The sequence below is a fragment of the Papio anubis genome, chromosome 8, assembly GCF_008728515.1.
Source record: "Papio anubis isolate 15944 chromosome 8, Panubis1.0, whole genome shotgun sequence".
Classification (NCBI taxonomy): Eukaryota; Metazoa; Chordata; class Mammalia; order Primates; family Cercopithecidae; genus Papio; species Papio anubis.
The window spans coordinates 96,484,844-96,491,605 of NC_044983.1; the positions used below are offsets into that span (position 1 = coordinate 96,484,844).

Sequence of the window (6,762 nt, forward strand, 5' to 3'; positions counted from 1 at the left end):
TTTCCTGACAGAAGGAACAGCACCAGCAAAACACAGAAGTGGAAATTAGTAGCAGCATTAATGGAGAATAATTTGGGGAATAAGATACACAAATGGAATAATAAAAATAGCATTGGTTAAACATTGTGGGAGTCATTCTGTAAGATGGCCCCTGGTGATCTCTGCCTCCTGTTCTTCATGCCTTATGTAACCCCTCTCCTGGAGTGTGGTCTGGAATTACTGATTCACTTTCAATGCATACAATGTATCAGAAGTAATGGGATATTCCTTCTGAGAATAGATTATAAAAAAAGAGTGTGACTTCCTTCCTGGCATTTTCGCTTGCTCTCTCTTGAATTGTGTGCTCCAAACAAAGCCAGCTGCCATGTTGTGAGGAAGCCCTGTGTGGAGGACAACATGGTGAAGACGGAGGCTTGCCAGCATCCATGTGGTGAGCTTAGATGCACCCCTTCCCAGTTCCAGCCAAGCCTTCAAATGGGACCACTTGACCGGTTGCTTGACTACAATCTCATGAGAGACTTTGAACCAGAAGCTGAGCTGTGTCCAGATTCCTGACCCATACGAATAATGTGAGACAACTGCTTGTTGTTTAAATCACTAAGTTTGGGGGTAACATGTTTGCAGCAATAGATAACTAACATAAGCACTTAACTATAATGTGCCAGACACTGCAACAGGTCCTTCATAGATCTGATATTTAATCAACAATATTAGGTGGGTATTACTATCCCTTTTTTTTTTTTCAATTGAGAAAACTAAGGTTTAGGCATCAGCCTAATTCCTATTACTATCTAGAAAGTGAAGGATCTGAGATATGAACCTAGGTAGTCTTATTCCTGGGCATATGCCCTGAACATGGACTCTCTACATTCTATAAGCAGTGCCCGTGGTTACAGTTTGGTCCACTCCTGCTGCCCCCTGTGTTGCCCCGCCCCACCTTCCCTGAAGTCGCCAGCCACCCAGCCCTCATGTCTCAGCAGAGCCTGAAAGGAGCCCTGGGGATTCCTCTTAAGTGTTTTGAGCAGAGTCTCACTCTCCATGCTCAGTTGCCTTAGCCAGGCTGTGCCACCTAAATCCAGCTCCGTGCCTCCGTGGACAGCTGTGGCCTGGCCCCTAGGAACCCAGCCTCTTGTCCTTGCCTACCTGCCACCCCTTACCCTTGGCACTTTCTGGGGTCTTAGAAGCCTGGGATAGTGGTATAACCCCCGGGTAGGGTAACAGTACCCTTTCTCTGACCCTGTGCTGAAGGTTACTTCCTTGGAGGCCATATCATCTCTTTTAGGACCCCCAAAATACAAATTTTCCATGGATTTAAATCATGGAGCTGGGGGAACCCAAAGGGTCCTGCTCCCACTGTAGGGGGCAGAGAACCCTAACCCTGTGGATCCCTCCCTGGTCTGCCCAGCCTTACTCTGCTTCCTCCACAGTGTCACTGGATAGTGGTTTGTTTCAGGGTATTCCCGGGAGACTTAAGCTTGCCGCTGCCCCTCAGTCATGTGAGAGATCCCCTCTTGGGCCTTTGCAGGGAGGCAGGGGTGGACATGTGTGGGATGCTACGTGCTCAGTCCTGGGAGACCATGGAATTCCTTCAGATCACAATATCTATTGGCAATGTCATCAAGACCTTTGGCACATTGGCTGAGTCTCAAGAGGTCTATAAATGAATGATTATCTCTGGCTAATATTAAAAACAAAGAAACATACTAATTAAACAGAACCTGAAGAGTTAGAACTGATCCTTCCATCTCTGTTCTCTGTTAACCCTTGGCAGGAATGAGCAGTGCCCTATGGCACAGAATGAGCTTACAATGGGCGGATCAAGGTCCCAAGGCAAGCTTTCCCTGGTGGCAGAACTGGGCACTTGTCCCAGCTCCACCACCTGCTGTCTGGATACTCCTGGGAGGTTCACCTCACTCCCTGAACCTGCGTCCTTTTATATTAAACAGGAGCCTGGAGCAAGTCACCGCCAAGGTCCTTGCAATCTTGACGTTGCGGTTTTATGGGACTTCGTTTAATAATTGTTTCTAGGGCTGGCCGATGAGCAGGGTACTCCCCTTTCTGTTCTGATCCTCTCCTCTGCTCACAGGCTCCCCGATCCCTCTGCCCCTTCTGGAACCAGTGTTGCTTTATCTGAGCCACGGTTTCACATAGAAGTGCTCTGTGAGTCAGAGGCGGAAGCACTCAAGGCCCAGGAACAAAGTTTTGGGTAAAGGAGCAACATCTGGCTTCCCGAATCATTCTCAACAAGCCAGGAGTTTTCTTTCAGAGGCACATACAATGTACCAGTCTCTAAACACCTGCAGCAGCCCTCCTAACGCCCACTGGGAGGTGGGGAAAGGGGTGGCACAGTGACCGACCTTTAGCCAACTCCCGCCTTCTAGGAATCAGGTGCCACGCTGGGGACGATCCTATGTGTAGACTCCATTTTATAGAGACGGGAAGTCAGAAAATGCTAGAATCAATACTTAAAACTCAGCTTTTTGATTCCCAAGTTCATGAGAGAAGACATTATTTCATTAATTCACTCCCCACATATTTATTAAAGGAGTCTCAATGGATCATCTGAGTTGGCTTCAGGGTGGTTTATGAAGCAGAGAAGAAAAATGCTTTACTAAGTCACATGGCTAGAGAATGCATTTGACTTGCATTATACATTTAGACACCTTTCTCTGGTAGGACTGACTCAAAGCCCATTTAAAATAAATTCAAGGCCGGGTGTGGTAGCTCATGCCTGTAATCCTAGCATTTTGAGAGGCCAAGGCAGGAAGATAGCTCGAGTCCAGGAGTTTGAGACTAGCCTGGACAACATAGTCAGACCCCCATCTACAAAAAATAAAATAAAATAAAATTAGCTGGGTGTTGTGGCATGTACCTGTGGTCCCAGCTACTCAGGGGGCTGAGGCAGGAAGATCACATGAGTCGGTGAGGTCGAGGCTGCAGTGAGCCTTGATTGCACCACTGCACTCCAGCCTGGGCAACAGAGCAAGACCCATTTTGAAAAATCAAAACTAAAAATAATAACATAAATTCAAGAAAATGACAGTTGGGTTACTCTGTCTTCCTCTGGTTTCTAACAGGACTTCTCCTATTCCAATGGATGTTCTTTGGCCTCCAAAACAGCAGCCCCACCTGGTATTGAAGGGCCGGTGTATAAACAACCTTCCTTCTATCTTATCCTGGCTGTCTTTATCAGATTTCACTCACTCCCTGGAGCCCCTTGCAAGGACTGGGCTGGGACTGCAGGGCTGAGCAGGAACCGGCTTCTCTATCAATTTCAGGGAAGGGCCTTCTAAACTCCACTCTGCTCCATACCCTCCAGCTAGAAACCCAACCTCCTGCCTTTGGGGAATTTGGCCCCAGTAGGGGCTCAGTGTCTTTTCCACAAGCACTTTTCCTATGGCCTTTAGGGGGGCACATGACTTTGAGGAAACCAGACAGCTGGGGGGACATGAGAATCAGGGCCAGTGCTTGCAGGAAAGAAAGCAAACACTCTGAATGTGAGCCAGATGGCAGGTCCCCCACGCAAGGCAGGGGACTCAAGAACACTTCCTTTCATGCTAGCAGTACTAGCTGCTCCTACCTTCATGAAATGCATTTTTGAAAGCAGAACAAATGATTGTTCAATTCGAGAAGCCCACAGCCCTTAATACTCATAGTATTTTCACCATCACCCTAGCCCCTGGTCAGCTGGAAGAGCAGCAGGGGAGGCGAAGCACCACTTTGGTTTCTACCTCCCAGCTGGGGCAGGTGCAAGGTGGCACACTCCATCAGCTCCTTGCCCAGAAGGGCAAAATGATGTCTCCTTTCTCCCTCTCTTCCTTTTTCCCTCTCTCCCTCCCTCCTTCCTCCTTCCCTCTTTTCTTTCCTCCCTTCCAACATTTTTTGAGTGAGGATCTTCTGCCAGACATTGTACAAAATTTGGGGAATCCAAGGTGCAGAGAGGAGGCCTGGCTCTGCCCTCCTGGCCCTTCCAGTCCAGCGGGGAGGAGAGGCCTCCTGCCAAGACATAGCAGCTGAGAGGAATGCTACAAAGAGTTCCTGGGTCCTGCAGGGCGGAGTGACTGGAGTGACCGAGGTGACCCGCCTGGGTGGGGTGGGAATAGGACGGGCTGTCCTGGAAAAGCGATGTTTGGGCTTATACCTGAAGGGGCAAAGGCAGGATGGAAGTGAGGGCATCCCAGGTGGAGAAGAGGGCCCGGGCAATGGCTGTGAGGGAGAGCCCAGGAAATGGAAAGACCACTAGGGTGGCCCAGGGCAGAGAGGTCAGGTGACCAGGCAGGAGACAGGACTGGAGTCAAGTTCGTGTTTATGCTGGGAGCCTGGGGAAGCCGGCGAGAGACTGGAGCGGGAGTGGCCTTCAGGGCACACTGGACGGTCTTGGGGCACCCAGTACCGTGCAAGTGATGGGCTGAGGCCCCTCCGCCTTCCTTGTCAAGCAGTGTCCACGGATAAGGGCGTCCCAGGGGGGCACGTGGGCGAAGAGATGGCGGTGCTGGGGGCAGGGACAGGGACAGAAGGCAGGAGAGTCGCCCTCAGCGTCACCTTCTCTCCCCTCCCCACTCCCGAGGCCAAGCGCCCCAGCAGGAGGCTTCCCTGCCCGCCTCGGCCCCGCTTACACCGCAGGTGCTGTGAGTCACCCACCTGCGTGGTGAGTCAGGGGAGGAGGCGGGGAAGGCAGGTGGGCGGCGCGGCAGGGTGCCCGGCTTCGCGGGGAGGGGAGCGCTCCCTCCCCACGTGCCCCTCCCCCAGGAGCGGTTTCCAGAAACCCGTTTGCCCATCCCCGGCAGGAGGCCTCCGCCCGGCTTCTGGCTCCCTCTTCCCTCTCCCCGACCCCCTCCCGGGCTGTCAGCCGACTGCCACCGTCACCATGGCTACGCGGCTCCAGCTCAGTTCCACAGTCAGCAGGAGTCGAGCAGGGGAGGCGGCTGTCTCCTCGGTCTTCCTGCTGCACCGGGTTCTTTGAAAATCAGCTCCCAGCTGCATGCTGCGGATACCAGGCCCAGCCCCTTACCTGGAAGGCTCACCTTGAAAGACGGCAGGATGAGAACCAGGAAACGGGACCACAGGCATACCAGGGAGGCTTATCTTGCCTGGCTTCCCTTTCTAAGCACGGAAGCACATACCGGTGTGTTGGACATGACCGATGAACCAAGATTTGGTGGAAGGCCACCACTGAGTGACTGGAGGTAGACGTGGAAGGCTTTGGTTGCCATAGGCAACTTGGGGCCAGAGAGACCTGGATTCAAATGCGGCTCTTATCAAAGGGATAAACTGGGACAGACAATTTTGCCTTGCTGGGCCTCAGTCTCCTCATCTGTAAAAGAGGGATAATCCCCCCTTGGTAGATTGAGATGAGGATTAAAGATAATGTATGAAAAATATTTGGCACGTAGCAGGTGCTACCAAATGCTTATTGTTGTTATTACAGAGTTCAGAGCCCTTTGAGATGCTCCACCAGTGTTTGCTGATTTGAGGGTGGCACAAAAGGCAGTTTTCCCCAACACCAATTGAAAGACTCCTTGGAGTGTGAATTTCAAGATGGTGGGGTACAGCAATTCCACCCTCTCGTCCAAAGTCTCATCTCTGCTGGGAGACTATGTGACCCATAACCACACTATAGGAAGATGGTGGAAGGTGAAGGCACGAGCAGAGAAGAGGGAGGTCCAAACTGAGTGCCTAGGAACAGGGGTGGCCTACATCGGAGAGGCCAGTTGCTATGGCCCACAGAACCTTGGTAGGTCTCAAGGACGGGAGCATTAGCTGCTGTGGAAGGGAGTAAGGTGAACACAGAGACATTGTTTAGAAGTCTTTACAAGTATTTACAACAGGCAGATAGACTTGCAGATCTCAAACCCTACCCTCTCCTGCAGGAGAGGAAGTTTATTTTCTAGAGAAATTGGACCAAAAAGACTTTATGCTAATAACACCAGGTTCAGAGGGAGGGGGTGAGTTTGCATAATGAGTGAGCGCTTCCCCTGACCTAGCCTCGGAACAACAGGGACAGGAAATTGAAGGATTTCTTTTCTGCAAAAACTGGACCCACTCACAAAAAAAAAAAAAAAAAAAAAAAAAAAAAAAAAAAAAAAAGGCCCATCCCCGGCATGAGCTGCCCATACATATATTGACATTTTAAAAACGTTTTATTGTGGGCACATAGTAGGTATATACAGAAAGAGACATTTGGAGGCTCCTAGCAAAAAAGCCCATTATCTATCTGATCACCCTGGAATAAAATCCTATCCCTGCACGCAGAACTTCCAATCAGCAATCAGCTCTTCAGGGCCTCCTTAAATTTGAGGGGCAGTCAGGGATCATCACTGAATAAAGTGTCCAACATCACAGAGAATAAAATAATCGAACAGGGAAACAAAAGCATCTAATGAAGGCAGTAGAAATAATGAAAAAGCAGGGGAGGCCGGGCACGGTGGCTCAAGCCTGTAATCCCAGCACTTTGGGAGGCCGAGGCGGGTGGATCACGAGGTCAGGAGATCGAGACCATCCTGGCTAACATGGTGAAACCCCGTCTCTACTAAAAATACAAAAAACTAGCCGGGCGTGGTGGCGGGCACCTGTAGTCCCAGCTACTCGGAGGCTGAGGCAGGAGAATGGCGTGAACCTGGGAGGCGGAGCTTGCAGTGAGCCGAGACCGCGCCACTGCACTCCAGCCTGGGTAACACAGCGTGAGACTCCGTCTCAAAAAAAAAAAAAAAGAAAAGAAAAAGCAGGGGAAGCTGAAGATAAATTATAATTAATATCTTTAGA

The 6,762-nt window shown here is 50.5% G+C and overlaps 1 long non-coding RNA gene across 1 annotated transcript; it reads right to left on the bottom strand.

Annotated features, from left to right (window-relative positions):
* Positions 1-4,289: 4,289 nt before the first annotated feature.
* Positions 4,290-5,024, bottom strand: LOC110743986. Its single transcript, XR_002523914.2, has 2 exons — positions 4,642-5,024; positions 4,290-4,492 (listed from the first exon to the last, which is right to left on the bottom strand). It is a non-coding gene; the product is annotated as an uncharacterized LOC110743986 (long non-coding RNA).
* Positions 5,025-6,762: the final 1,738 nt, after the last annotated feature.